Source organism: Triticum aestivum, chromosome 2D (genome assembly GCF_018294505.1).
Source record: "Triticum aestivum cultivar Chinese Spring chromosome 2D, IWGSC CS RefSeq v2.1, whole genome shotgun sequence".
Classification (NCBI taxonomy): Eukaryota; Viridiplantae; Streptophyta; class Magnoliopsida; order Poales; family Poaceae; genus Triticum; species Triticum aestivum.
In genome coordinates this window covers 519,591,415-519,607,367 of record NC_057799.1, presented here as the reverse complement: position 1 = coordinate 519,607,367, position 15,953 = coordinate 519,591,415, and positions in this window count along the sequence as shown.

Sequence of the window (15,953 nt, the reverse complement as noted above, 5' to 3'; positions counted from 1 at the left end):
TTTTGGAGAATACTTTGGCCCCACTAAGTTGATCAAACAAATCGTCAATCCTTGGTAGTGGATACTTGTTTTTGATGGTGACGTCATTCAGCTGTCGGTAGTCTACGCACATTCGTAGACTGCCATCCTTTTTGTCCACGAATATCGCTGGTGATCCCCATGTTGAAGATCTTGGGTGGATGTATCCTTTCTGCAGCATCTCATCCAGCTGTTTCTTCAATTCCACCAATTCTGATGAAGGCATCCGATAGTATTTCTTGTGTATCGGTGCGGTTCCAGGCACCAAGTCAATTGCAAACTCCAGTTCTCTATCTGGCGGCATGCCTCGTAATTCTTCAGGAAATACATCTGGATACTCACCGACCACTGGAATTAGTTCCACCTCTTCTGCCACGGCTGTGAAAATCATATCCTTCTTGGGTATGCTTTTGCGGGCATAAAAACTTGTGGTGCGGCCTTCCGTATTTGTCATGGTAACTTCTTTGGTCGCACAGTTGATGCATACTTGGTATTGGGTTAACCAATTCATGCCCAGAATAATATCCAATTTGCTAGAATCGATGATTATCAGAGATGTTGGAAACTTGATGCCCTTGATGTCAATTTCCAAATTGCGGCAGGCCAGATTGCTTCTGAGCAGGGATCCCGAGGATTGTACCAGCATGTGTTTTCCCAAGATCGAGCAAGAAAATGTGTTTTGGGTAGCAAAACTCCGCGAAATATAAGAGTGGGAAGCCCCACAGTCAAATAAAATTACGGCGGGTATGTCATTAACAAGAAACATACCAATGACGACTTTCGGGTCCTCTTGGGCTTCGTCTGCGGAGATATGATGGATTTGCCCTTGGATGGTACTTGGGGCGGAATACGGCTCCATGTTGTTGACTTGCGGATGGAATGGAGCTGTTTGTTTGTTGTTCTTGGGGCACTGTCTCGCGTAATGTCCCGTTTGCCCACAGTTGAAACAGGAATTGTTTTGCTGACAATCTTCGTGCACCGGGCTGGTCACGACATTCTTGACTTGGGTGGTGGTCTTGTTGACATTTTGCTGCCAGTTGGGTTTGTACTCAACCTGAGTCTGTTGCCAAGTACGAGCCTTTTGCACCGGTTGCATATCCTTCTTAGGCTCGAATTTGCGCTTGTGGTCATCAATAGCTGGCTTGTTGTCGTGTATGAGCTTGTGTTCCCTTTCTTTGATGAGGGCCTTGTTCACCAGAATTTGGAAGTCTGGAAAATCAAACATGCTGAGAGTGCACCTGAGATGCTGATTCAGTCCTCCAAGAAATTTGTCGACCTTCCGTTCTTCTATGGCCACATCGTAGAGAGAATAGCGGGCCAAATGGTTGAATTTATTCAGGTACTCGCTGACTGTCATGCTGCCTTGAGTGAGGGCAAGGAATTCGCGCTGCTTGATTTTCATAATCCCGGTGGGAATATGATACTTGCGGAAATGATCCTTGAATTTAGTCCAAGTAATTTCCTCGTCCGCGGGCCACATGGCCTTAGCATTATCCCACCATATAGCGGCAGCTCCTTCGAGATAATGCGTTGCAATGGGAACCTTGTCTCCCTCTTCAGTGCGAGAAATTTCCAATTTCTTCTCAATAGTCCTTAACCAATCATCGGCGTCCAATGGATCAATAACTTGGCTGAAGCTGGGAGGCTTGGTTCACTGAAAATCTGACAGCTTGGAGTGATGACCATTCTGATTTCCATTCTGCCCAACAATAACTTGCACACTTTTCAATATTTCCAACAGATCATTGCTCCTTCTTTCTTCAAACATTCGCATGATTTGCTTAGTGGAGGGCGGATGTGGCGGTGGAGACGGAGGTGGCTGGTATGGCTAGGGGGAATGTCTTGCCTGTCTTGCGGAGCGACGGACAGGGACATCCTCACAAGCTTTGCTGTTGCCTCCCCGCGTCATCCTACACTACAAAAAAGGCACATTCGTGCCATTTTGGGCCGAACATTCGCATGATTTGCTCAGTGGAGGGCTGGATGAACAGTAGCCCGTGGAGGGGTGGTTGAACAGGAGCCCGTGGAGAGGGCTGGTTGAACAGTAGCCGGTGGAGTAGCGCGCGGTGGAGGCTAGATGAACAGGAGCCCATGGATGAATAGTCGCAGGTGGAGGCTGGAGGAGGTCGACGGTGGATGAACAGTAGCCCGTGGAGGCTGGAGGGGGTCGACGGTGGAGATGAACAGTATCCCGTGGAGTCCTGTTTTGCGGTACGCCACACCCTTCCCGATGAACAGGACCCCCGTTTCGACCATAGCGCTCCAACACAAGTCCGTTTCCTCCGTTTGGCGGTACGCCACACCCCTCCCGATCAACATGCCCGTTTCGGCCATAGGAGGTCAGTTTCCTCCGTTTTGCGGTACGCCAGACCCCTCCCGATGAACAGGATCCCGTTTCGAACGTGGCCGGTCGAACACAAGGCCGCTTCCTCCGTTCTGCGGTACACCAGGCCTCCTTTCCATCGGCTGTTCCGTCCAAGCCCTCCCGATGAACACGACGACGCATTCCGTTTCGACCCATCCAGTTGGCTCCCCATGAACACGACGACGACGTTGTTTCTCTGTTCTGATCCAGCCATGTACACAAGCCCTGGTCGTACATATGCGCGAGTAGGCGTTCAAGACTCTGCCCGTATATACGTGGCCGTATTTTCTTTCTTGCACACTTGCCGCTGTACGTACGTGTACATGCTACGTGCGCGCCTCTACTACGACACGTGCGTGCCTCTACATCAACCAGTATGTACGTACACGTTAGCGACCAGAATGAAAACGCTACGTACGCTTCGACCAGGTGGGTCCCGACTGTCAGGCACTTCCTTGCGTGCGAAGATGTAGCTGGTGGGTCCCAGCAGTCAGGGGGAAATGTTTTTTTCGTGAAATACGGTGGCCCGTCCGGTGGGTCCCCGCTGTCAGGTGGAGGAATAATTATTTTGCGCGTAATAAGGAGGCACTTCCTTGCTACGGCCGTGGACCCAGCTGTCAGCCTCTCCACGTACAGTACTCTTCCGATGGAAGTCGTTCCTTGACCACGCTGACCACGCCGCGCCGATAGCACCAGGGCGGTGGATGATGGCGAGGCCTAGGAAGGGCACTACGCAGAGCCGGGGAAGGCACGACAGTGGAAGCCCGCGCGGAGAGGAGTATGAGGGTTCACTGGTTCGGCTGCGGTGTGAGGCTGCCGTCGCCGCAGGGCCTAGCCAGCGGTGGGAATAGTAGGGGGCGATCAGGCCTCCGCGGCAGCACAGCCGGCCACAAGGGGCAGGAGCATGCGGCACGACCGGCGCTGCTTTCGGCGGCGGGAGCAAGAAGACCAGAGGTTGAAGAAGCACTACGGCTGTGTGATGGACATCGTACGATCACTGGAGCTAGAATCGTTCATATTGACTAAGTTGACAAAGCACTCCGTCCCTGTCAACTTAGTAGCCCCACAAGTCAGCCTCCCACCAAGGTGGGTCCCAACTAGCAGGGGGAGAATTCATTTTTTTGTGCGTAATAAGGAGGCACCTCCGGTGGGTCCGAGCTGACAGCGGGGGGAACGTTTTTTCGCGAAATACGTTGGCCCGCCGGTGGGTCCCAGCAGTCAGGGGGAAACGTTTTTTCGCCAAATACGGTGGCCCGTCCGGTGGGTCCCTACTGTCAGGTGGAGGAATAATTATTTTCTGCGTAATAAGGAGGCACTTCCTTGCGGCTGTCGTGGACCCAGCTGTCAGCCTCTCCACGTACAGTACTCTTCCGATGAAAGTCGTTCCCTGTCCACGTTGACCACGCCACGCCGAGAGCACCAGGGCGGTGGACGACGGCGAGGCCTAGGAAGGGGACGACGCGGAGCCGGGGAAGACGCGGCAGTGGATGCCCATGCGGAGAGGAGTACGAGGGTTCACTAGTTCGTTGCGGTGTGAGGCTACCGTCGCCGCAGAATAACAGGGGGTGTGGGTGAATAGAGGGATGGCCGGGCCAGCGGTGGGAGTAGTAGGGGCGGTGAGGCCTCCGCGGCATCACAGCCGGCCACGGGAGGCAGGAGCACGCGGCACGACCGGCACTGGTTTGGGCGGCTGGAGCAAGAAGACCAGAGGTTGAAGAAGCACTACTATCGTTGGATGAACATCGTACGGTAACTGGAGCTAGAACATTCATATTGACTAAGTTGACAAAGCCCTCCGTCCCCGTCACCTTGGTAGGCCGACAAGTCAGCCTCCCACGATGCTGGGTTCCAGCTGGCAGGGGGAGTATTCATTTTTTTATGCGTAATAAGGAGGCACTTCTGTTGGGGATATTACCACTGGGCGTAAACCGGCCAGGAGAGGCCGGGTTAACCCCATAGTGGTTCACTATACCTGAAGCCCATGAAGACAAAGACGGTGACGCTTTATGAAGGCCCAGGGCCCAAAGCCGGTTTAAGGCCTGTAGACATAAACCGGCATGGATATGCAAACTTGTGCTGTAAGATAGAAAGAGCGGAGACCGAGCCGGACATGTTTATGCGCCGGCCTCCGGATTCTGTAAACTGGTGGGTGTCACCCGTGTATATAAGGGGACGACCCGACAGCGGTTCAGGACAGACAACAACAACTCGAGACTCAGGCAAAGCGTATTCGCTCCCTGGTCATCGAAACCCTAGCAATTCCACTATAACTGGATTAGGCTTTTACCTTCACCGCAAGGGGCCGAACCAGTATAAACTCTCTGCGTCCCTTGTCTGCTTTAACCCCTTTAAGCTAACCCGTAGCGATGGCTCCACGACTAAGTCCTTTCCTTAGGACATCTGCAGTGAAAAAACCACGACAGTTGGCGCCCACCGTGGGGCTATTCCATGATGGTTTCGAGTTCATAGAGGGCAGCTTCGAAGGACTCAAGGACTACGCTGTGGGCCGGATGACCAAGAGTCATCGTGGCAAGCTCTACATCGACGATGCAGGCTGGGGCCCCGAGGCCATCTCAATCGAGTACGGGTACCGGGTCCCCTTTGGCGGCATACACGTTTTCATTGGCAAGATCGGTGAACCGGGCCCTGAGCAGGATATCTGCACCGACCTCGTCGAAACGGCTCAGCATGCGAGATCTGCCCGGGTTAAGCCTGTCATGAAGCGTGCCTTCGTGGGAGTCATCCACGAAGGGGAATTTGAGGATAGATCGGAATCTTGGGGGAAAACCGTCGTTTATTCCGCGACGAGTCATCGACCGGAGGGACCGAATCGTTATATCAGTTGCAAGATGGCCGGATTGGGGGCTGTTCCGATGGCGACAGTACTCCAGACCCCTTTGATCCGCCAAATCGAGTTGCGATCTTCATGGCCGGTACACAGCCAGCGCTCCACTCTTCGACCGCAGCGGCGATGATTTCCGGATCAGCAGCAGCGACAGCGGCCGAGGCAGGAGGCCCTGTGAGACCGCAGGCTCAGGTTTTATCTGATTTGTTCGACGCTCTGGCAACGCTGATGGCGGAGGTTAATCTGGCGAATCCGGATGAGCATACTGCGGAGATTGCAAAGGTGAAGGATCAGATAACGCAGGCCAAGGCCGATCTAGCAGTAGAGGATGCCAGGATGACTGCAGAACGGGCCGCGTTAGATGCACAAGCCTATCGGGTCATGTTAGATCAGAGTGCGTCAAACGACGTTATGAGAAGAAGGTACCAATCTCACCTGCCGCCGGTTTATGAGGCAAGGAACCTCTTTAATACCCCAGGAGCAGGGACCAGTAATCCGCCAGCAGTAAACCGGACAGAGGCACTTGGAACGGGACCACCGGTTTAGCCGCGACCAACAGATCCACCTCGTCAGAACCTCGTTCCGTCGCGGCATGTCCCAACACCGCCGGGTCACTATTCTAACCCGATGGATAACATTGTCGCGGCCACTTCACGACTGGCGGCCCTCCCGATTGAAGGCGAGTCCCCAGTAGCGGTCGAGACGCGACGGGCTAGGGAGCTCCTTCAGACAGCTTTAACTCAGCAGCAGGCTTATTCATACAGTCGCGAAAGGATCAATTCTACTCCCCGCCCAAGCCGGAGCTACAGCAGGCGTATTGATGAACCGGCCGTGTCAAGCAGTGCGCGAAACCGTGATCCACCCCGTGGCCATAACCCGACGGGTGGTGGCGGTGATGCTCAGGATGTGGTGGATCGCACTAGAGCTCGTCGAGAGGCCGAGTTAGCAGCACAGCATGAGGCCCGCCAACTTACTCCGGTTCGTCCAACCACGTCGGTAAACCAGGGGTTACCTCCAGCGCTTTGGGAGTGCCGTGTCTCGTCCCGGCGCTGCGCAATGTGCGCTTGCCCAAGGATTTCAAGGGCCCTCACAAAGTGCCGAACTACACCGCCGATTTAGCCCCCGAAACATGGGTTGAAAGCTATGAGATGGCAATGGAGATGCTAGATGTGGATGATGCGGCGTGCGCTAAGTATTTTACCATGATTTTGGAAGGAACGGCTCGCACTTGGTCGAAAAACTTACCAGCTAACTCCATTGGGTCATGGGCCGAGTTGAGGGCCCGGTTTATTCAAAATTTCAAAGACACGTGCCAACAGCCCATGTCGATTGTGGACTTGGCTGCCTGTGTACAGGAGGAAGGAGAATCAACAACCCATTGGGTGCGTCGGGTTTCGCAAATCTTGCATTCATCAGACCGCATCAACGCTGATACAGCAATTTTGACATTGGAAGGCAATTGCCGGTTTACACCGCTGAAGTTAAAATTGGGACGGCTCAAGTGTCACTGCAATGACATGGGGACTCTCATGGCCGCTCTGGTGAAGTATGCCGACTCTGATAGTACCAAGGATCCCGAGTCTGACGATGATAAGACAGTGAAGGGAAAGAAGAGCAGCAACACCAAGCAGCAGCAACATAACCCGGCGGGTCATGAAAACAATGGTAAGCGTAAAGCGGATGCCAGCCTGGATTTTGTGGCTAATACCAGCGCGCAGGACAAGGGCCAGTGGCGTAAGGGTAAACAGCCCTGGCGTAGTGGAGAACCAAGTCCTAATCCGGAGCGCTTGTCTTATCTGTTGAAACAGCCTTGCCCAAAGCACGGGTCGCAGGATAAACCGGCCACGCACCTCTGGAAGGATTGTTATATCATGCAGGAATTCAAAAATTCCGATTTTTTCGGTATGATCATGGACCGGGTGGTGGTTCAGGTCCCGGATCTCACGGCCTGGGTTACGGCGGAGGCAGTTCAGGTTTTCACGGTAATCAGAATGGACATAGCAATCAAGGCAATCAGGGCAACCAAGGTGGTTATAATCATCAAGGCAATCAGCAGCAGCAGCAGTCGGGTTATCAGAGCAACCCGAAGCAGATGAATAGTGGGCAGTATCATGTCATTTCTCCATGGTCTTCGGATGGCTAAAGAGATGAATCTCAGCCGAGTTAAGTGCTTTGGTGATTCGGACCTGGTGGCTCAACAAGTGTCCGGCACTTGGGATTCCAAGGACCCACTCATGGCGGCATATCGACATGAGGTGGACATTGTTGCAGGTCACTTCAAAGGTTATCAGGTGGATCTTGTGGACCGGCGGAAGAATGAAGTGGCGGACTCTTTAAGCCGCTTGGATTCCCAACGAAAATCGGTTCCACCTAATGTCTTTCTGGATGTGCTGCATAATCCGTCCGTCAAGCTCCCTGGTGAAGAGGATTTGGCTGTTCCTGATCTGGAGGCTCAGTTGGTGGCGGCTCTTCATGTTATTCCGGATTGGACGGTTCCATATTTGGCGTATATGAACCGGGGCGAGTTACCAGAAGACGAAACTTCAGCCAGGCAGATCGTCCGGCGGTCCAAGTCCATGACTATTATCAATGGAGAGTTACATCATTGCAGTGTGACAGGGGCGTTTCAACGCAGTCCTTGCAAAAGGCCGTGAAATTTTGCGTGAGATCCACGAAGGAGATTGTGGTCACCACGCCGGTTCAAAATAACTCGTAGCCAAGGCGTTTCGTCATGGTTTCTATTGGTTGACGGCTCATGCTGATGCCGAGGACTTAGTCAAAAGGTGTGATGGATGTGAAAAGTTCTCACGACAGGCTCATGTACCGGCACAAGAGTTGAGGATGATTCCAATTACTTGGCCGGTTGCGACTTGGGGGCTCGATATGGTTGGACCCTTTAAGAGATCCAAGGATAAGAAGACCCTCCTTTTGGTGGCGGTTGATAAGTTCACCAAGTGGGTGGAGGCAGAGCCAGTCAGTAAGTGTGACGCAGCTACGGCGGTTCAGTTCATCAAAAAGGTGATTTTCCGGTTTGGCTTTCCACACAGCATTATAACAGATAATGGTACCAATCTGTCAAAGGGTGCCATGAAGGAGTTCTGTCAACGTGAGCACATCCGGCTTGACGTATCATTAGTGGCTCACCCCCAGTCCAATGGTCAAGCGAAGAGGGCCAACCAAGAGATCTTGAGAGGCATCAAACTCCGGCTTATGGTTCCTTTGCAACGGACGCCGGGTTGTTGGGTTGAGGAGTTACCTTCTGTATTATGGAGCATCAATACCACACCCAACAGATCGACGGGGTGCACGCCTTTTTTCATGGTTTACGGAGCGGAGGCAGTTCTTCCTAGTGACATCCGTCATGACTCACCCCGTGTAGCGGCGTATGTCGAAGCTGACAATGAGAAGGCACGACAGGAAGCTCTCGACCTGTTAGATGAGGAGCGTGACTTGGCGGCAGCCCGTTCGGCGGTTTATCAGCAAGATCTGCGTCATTATCACAGCCGCCGGGTCAGAACCAGAACCTTTCAAGAAGGCGATTTGGTGCTCCGACTCATCCAGGATCAGGCGGATATGCACAAAGTATCCCCCCCTTGGGAGGGACCCTTTGTGGTCAACAAGAATATGCACAATGGGTCATACTACCTAATCGATGTTCGAGAGTGCAAAGACTCACGTAAATCGGAGGAGGAGACCCACCGGCCGTGGAATATCGCTCATCTTCGGCCCTACTATACTTGAGCCATAGGCTCTGCTTATGTACATAGTTATGACAATGTATATATTATGGTCAATATAATAAACCGGAACCTCAGCTAAAGCGGGGTATCTGTTGTTTTTCTTACATCATGTGTCGTTACATGGGGCTTCTGTTTATAAAGCAGCATCCGGTTTACCCCTTGATTCAGCTTATCAAAGCTTTATACAATATCACTTGGGGGCTTGGTCGTATCCGAACCATAGCTACATCTCTTGATCGGCGCAATGCCACAACATCACTTGGGGGCTTGGTTGTATCCGAACCATAGCTACACCTCTTGATCGGCGCAATGCCACAACATCACTTGGGGGCTTGGTTGTATCCGAACCATAGTCACACCTCTTGATCGGCTCAAAACCAAATTACTCCAGGGCCAAAGAGTGTGTTCTAAAACAACAACTCAAACATAGGCACCCACTGAGCACAGCTCAAAATGTTACTTGGGGATACTTTGCTGTCGCAATGAACAAAGAATCTACACTTGTAATAGGCTATCAAGCCATGTCTTGGAAGCCTGGTGTATACACCTAAAACCCCGGGTTAGCCTGCCTTTTTAAGTAAGTCACTCCGCCCAGGTAAACCTGCTATGACCCATCGAACTTTGACAAGTTACTCTGATAAGACCCTGAACTTGTCAAGTTAAAATGATGTTTGGTTAAGGATTGAGGACCATCTTAAAAGGCTTTGCAAAATGGTTTAACTCAGTGGCCTGGCAGCCCATGAAAAGCCTCGAATTTGGGGCCTGGCAGCCCATGAAAAGCCTCGACTACATGGGTTTTTATTTGCTTTTTGCTAAGTTTTTCTCTCTTTTGACAAGACTTATGATGTTTTTTAAACCGGTGTTCATCAACCCGGCTAGGCTGTCAACTCCAAGTTGTCAGTACGTAATCACTTATAACCCGGAGTTTCCTAACCCGGTCTGGTTTCGACTCAAAGTCGCCAGCATTGAATAAATTGGTGTTTATCACAACCCGGACCGGTTTTACCATAAACCGGCATAATATAACAGGAGTTATTGATACTCCGGATTAGGGGTGTTACCCTCACTACAACAAGTTGGTCAGCCAACATTATGACTCAAGGTCACAGGTATTAATTATTTTCATATTTGATTATCTTTTTGCAGCCTCGGGTGTAAACTCTGGCTATATATCTGGGCATCATGACCCGTCCGGCGGCAAACCGCCAGGACACTATATATTTCTTGTGTGCAGGAATGACTTGAGTAAATCGCTACGGTTTATGAGCAACATATGTCTTAAGCATGGCGGATTAACAAGTGTCAGGAGCAAATAAATATGCACGAAGGCATAACAGACCAAGTGCTTTAACTAGCCTATTACAAGGCGTTCCAGTGCCCAAAAGGATAATTGTTTATCAAATAAGTGTTGCAGCACGTGGATGACTAAACCGGCCTCCGGATTATGATTGGTAACTAGCTTGAACTGACGGCTGCGGATCATCTTGCACCGGTTCATCCTCTTCGTCTCTACCCAGCGGCTGGAAGTCAATAGTTGTCCAGTTGATCCCAGTTAAAGCTTGGAACACAACTTCGTCGCTTATAAGGGTGGACAGTTCAATGCCAGGGGCATAAGTGTGCTTACGGATTGGAGGGATCAGGTTTTGAGACTCAGGAGTCGGTGCAGCAACCCGTTTGTTATTATTATCATAACTCGCCAGGTAAAACGAAAGATCAGCCTCTTCAGCAAGTTGACAAGCCCGTGGACATACTTCCCGGTTTATGGCACGGAGGTCTTCATTGCCAAATTCTGATCCGTCTTCCTTCAAGCTTGGGTAGCCTTTAGCTATGTCCGCCGAATCAAGATCAGGCACCCATGCTTTTGCCCAGGTTAGTGCGGTCAGAGCGCCAGCCCTTGCAGCAGATCTCTTTAGCTCTTCTACCCGGGCAGGCAGCATAGATAGCCTGTCTAAGGTATGTTTGATTAACGTCGGGGGTGGCTTATTGTGCGAAGCGGTGCAGATGATTCGTTGCGTGTCGGTGTACAATTGCTCTATCAGCGTGTAGGCAGCCTTCAGCTTCTTCTGTACATCAGAGCCCAGATGACTAATGCGAGTTCCTGCATCATTACAAACATCAGTAAACCGGCAACACATGGGAAGATATGTTGAAAGTATAAAGCAAGGACGCTTACCGAACACAACAGCAGTCATGGCATGTATCTACCGCTTTACGCCAGTCAGCTCATCTACCACCGGTTTAAGAGCTGCTTCTGCGTCTTCTGCTCTTTTCTGCGAAGCGGATTTTTCTGTGTTCCAATACGCCCGCTCCTTGTTGAAACTCTTCTTTAGCCTTTCCATAGCGGCTAAAGCGCTCGTCAGCTCATCCTTTGCCTTGGAAGTTTCGGCCTGCTGGAACTTGATACTTTCTTGCAGATCGGTGGTTTGTGATTCCTTTTTGCTCAGCTCAGCCTGTAAGGAAGAAACATATTATGAGTTGATAGTACATATTTATAGTACCAATCACATAACAAGTTATGCACCTGATACTTGGGGGCTAATGCATATTTGCTCTGGATCAGAAATTTCTGCAAAGTCCCAAGTACAATACAAGTATTGCTCTTGGCACTTGGGGGCTAATGTATGTTTGCTCAATGAGACGCTGTGGGTTTTTTCTTCTACATAGTCCCGGTTCATCTTCATAAGTTAAACCGGCCCTCGGAGACTAAGCATGTACAATTGAGATATTACAAAAGTCCCGTTTCAGATTGGTATCATAAACCGTCACTTGGGGGCTACTGGAGTTGATAAACTGCAATTGGACATAAGAGAAAAATAGTTATGTTACCTCATATCGTTCCTTCATCAAGTTTACCTAACCGGCTTCATAGTCGCGGCTGGTATACAGACCGTTCAAGAAGCCGGAATGAATGTCTTGAGCATTGAGATGGGCGTAGCTTGACAAATCGGCGTTCCATTTGCCTTTACCAATAGCAGAAAGCTCGTCCTTGGCAGTATGTTTTGATAAAGCGACATGATTGCCAAGAGTGGTATGGCCAACACCAGTAATCATGATATCATCCTCTTTATCATTAGCAGCATTCGCTGGAGTTGATGGTTTGTCAGTCTCCTTAGCTTGACTGACCAGTTTGTCTGTATTTCGGACGGGGCTGGTCGGTTTGTCAGCATGGCCTGTGGTGTCAATTTCTACTTGTTCAGTAAACAAGTCATGGTCTTGAGGCGGCGGATCATCAAGCATGGCATCAGCATCAGTTTCTTCTGGATCTGGAGTCTTCTCCGGTTCAACAGCCATGTTATCATCAACCGGTTTACTTAACCGAGCTTTCTTGCTGGGTCTAGGCTTGGCGCTGAGAAAAATAAACATTAGGATTGGTACAGTGTAAGAATAACACATCAAGGATAAAAATAAGTGCATAGCTCACCCAGGAACTGTTTTCATGGGTGGAAGCTTTGTGGCCGATGACTTGCCAGAAGATGAGTGGGAAGTACCCTGATAATTTGAATCAGACGGATTTAGAGGCTGTCGGAAACAACCCGCCTTGGGGCAAGAAGTGTCAAGAGTATAAGAGACCTCTGATCCGCGTTTCCGAACCGGAGTGTTTGGTAAACCGGTGGAGGTAACTACCTGGCCACTGTGCCGGGTTGTGCGGCGAGCTTCGTGTTGCTGCGTGTTCAAAAGAAAGTTTGGGTCCAAGTGAGCAAGAGGGTGAGAAAATTTTACTTTCCGGTTTGCTCGACGGATTTTTGATGTTGGCAAAGGATCTGAATCCGAGGAAAGAATAATTACCTCTACGTCATCAGCTTGACTGCCTTCAGCATCATCCTGATAATAGTCATCGTCAATGAGGTGTATGAAAAATGAACCAAAAGAGTCAAGTTCTACCTCTGAGTCCGGGTTAGCCACATCGTCATCGGCATTTGGCTCGGAAGATGCAGTGGTCCTTTTCTTGGTAGGTTTTTTAACAACCTTGGTCTTCGGGCGAAGTGGTTTTGCCGGTTTATCTTGTGGTTTTTTCTTCCAGAACGGATCATCACCCTGTCAAAGATGGACACAATTTTCATAAGATCTTTTGAAAGAAGCAAGTTAAAGTTAAAAAGGGTATATGATCCTTAGCTTTGGCGGTTTATTGGAAACACAGAAAGGGCTTAATCCGGTCTGGCTACAGACAGCCTCCGGTTCATTCAGCATCTTCTTCATAGCCTCAGTAACTTCTGCATCTGTAAGCTAAATATCAATGTGTCGTTGAGGATCCTTCAAACTCCCTGTGTATTCACACATCAAACCGGGGCGCCGGCTTAAGGGCAGAATACTCCAGCTTATCCAACAACGAGCAAAATCAACTCCTGTTAAACCGTTCGCCATGAAGGCTCTAAGCTTTGACAGTTGTGGGGCATAGTTGGCCCTTTCCTTTGAAGTCAACCTCTAAGGACAAAGATGTGTATTGCTAAGACGATGAGGCCGGTAACCCAGCAAGGGGTTTTCGTTAGTTGGAGATGTGTCTTTACAGTAAAACCAAGTTTGGTTCCATTCCCTAGGGTGACTATGAAGCTTGGCCTGAGGGAAGCTGACTTCCTTTCTTTTCTGAACCGCCATTCCGCCCAATTCAGTATTGGGTCCATCCGTGAACTCTGTGCGACAGTTTAAGTGGAAGAAATTTCTAAACAACTCAACTGTGGGCTCTACTTGAAGGTAAGCTCACAAAACAGTTGGAAATGGCAGATGTTGGATACAGAGTTTGGACCGATGTCCTGAGAGTGAAGCTGGAAACTAGCCAGCACATCTCGGAAGAATATTGAACTGGGGGGGGAGGGGCTAAAGCCTCGACCCAGATGATCAACAAAAACGACTACCTCTCCGTCCTTGGGTGTAGGAGGATTTTCCGGGCCAGGGGCCCTCCAGTGGATGACATCTTTCTTAGCTAAAGCGCCTGTTGCGACGCATCTGTTTAACTGCTCTTCGGTGACCCGAGAAGGAACCCAGTTGCATTCATAGACTTGCTTGGCCATTGCAATGAGAAGCTGGAACATGATTATTGATGGTTTAAGATTCACAGTGGACAACTATAAAGCGATGCAAGTTAAAGCAGAGATGTACACATATTGTTAAACCGGAGTCTGATATTATTAAACCGGAATGACACATGGGAGATATACAAAGATAAATTGGCTTGGCGGTTCAACAGGGGACTAATGGTACCCACCGAATTATCAATTTTCTATGAGATTAAACCGCCAATTCTGTAGTATAAGGGATAGATCTAAAAGTACTTAATTGAGGGAAAAACAAGTTTCACAGCTGGGCATAGTAATTTCAGATCTGCTGTGCGTTGGAAAATCAAAATATGTTCTGACCTAATTTCAAGTGTTCGAATAGTTCAGCAAAGTTCATATGAGTTTGATATAAAACAGATCCCTGAACAAAGAAAAAAGGAGTCTAAAATACAAGGGCGCTGGAAAAATCATATCTAACTAGCCATTGGTATTACTGTAGAGGAACAAGGAAGAACAGCTTCAAGAACATTGAAATACTATGAAGAACACTGAACCCTAATGGGGGATCTGGAGTGAAGAGAAGAGGAACTTACTGGTGCTGAGGAAGTAGCGGAGGATCGCCGCGTTTCTCTAGTACGGTCAGGTTGATGCAGCGGCCGTTGTCGAGGCAGAGGTGAAGGACGACGGCGGCGGCAGAGGTCGAAGGTCGGTCGGCGCGAGGAAGAAGACAACGCGAAGAGGCACGAGGGGGAAAAGTGAAAGGGACCCCTCGGCCTTATTTATAAGGTGTATGGATAAAAGGCAGGTGCGAGAATCGAGGAGCCCGAAAAATGGGATATGTGACAGCTCTGTTGCCTCGATTGTCGAAGGCCCATTAATGAAGGTGGGTTATATGCAATTTTTAATAACGGAAGATGTCATGGCGATTTATCATGGTCCTGGAAGGTGACGCCACGGCGGTTTACAAGACTATGTGAAGGTGCTGAAGAAGAAATTTTCTTAAGTATTGAGGATTGACATGAACTAGTTCAAATCAATCTGGGGCCTAATGTTGGGGATATTACCATTGGGCATAAACCGACCAGGAGAGGCCGGGTTAACCCCATGGTGGTTCACTATACCTGAAGCCCATGGAGACAAAGACGGTGACGCTTTATGAAGGCCCAGGGCCCAAAGCCGGTTTAAGGCCTGTAGACATAAACTGACATGGATATGTAAACTTGTGTTGTAAGATAGAAAGAGCGGAGACCGAGCCGGACACGTTTATGAGCCGGCCTAGGGATTCTGTAAACCAGCGGGCGTCAACCCGTGTATATAAGGGGACGACCCGGCAGCGGTTCAGGACAGACAACAACAACTCGAGACTCAGGCAAATCGTATTCGCTCCCTGGTCATCGAAACCCTAGCAATTCCACAACAACTGGATTAGGCTTTTACCTTCACCGCAAGGGGCCGAACCAGTATAAACTCTCTGCGTCCCCTGTCCGCTTTAACCCCTTTAAGCTAACCCGTAGCGATGGCTCCACGACTAAGTCCTTTCCTTAGGACATCTGTCGTGACAAAACCACGACATCTTCCTTGCGTGCGAAGATAGTTGGTGGGTCCGACCTGTCAGCGGGGGGCATGTTTTTTTCGTGAAATACAGAGGCCCTTCCGGTGGGTCCCAGATGTCAGGTGGAGGAATCAAAGACTTGAGAAGGCGTACAGAACAAGCTAGTGTACCAGTAAAGAGACGTTGCTGAGTTTTAGAAAAAAGAGAGACGTGCTCCTATAGCTGGTTCAAATACAAACCTAGACTATGACTATATATGGTGCTATGCTACTCTGCAAGTAATGAAACTGACATATCCAACGTTCGGTTCTCCTCTTCTGTACTTACTCTGCCTAGCATCAGAATCTCTGGCTGCAACAACCATGTCCGCTGGCTGCTCATCCACCTGCTGTTCAGCAGGCAACAACCAAATATGCGCCAAGTCGCCACCCGTACCATCGCC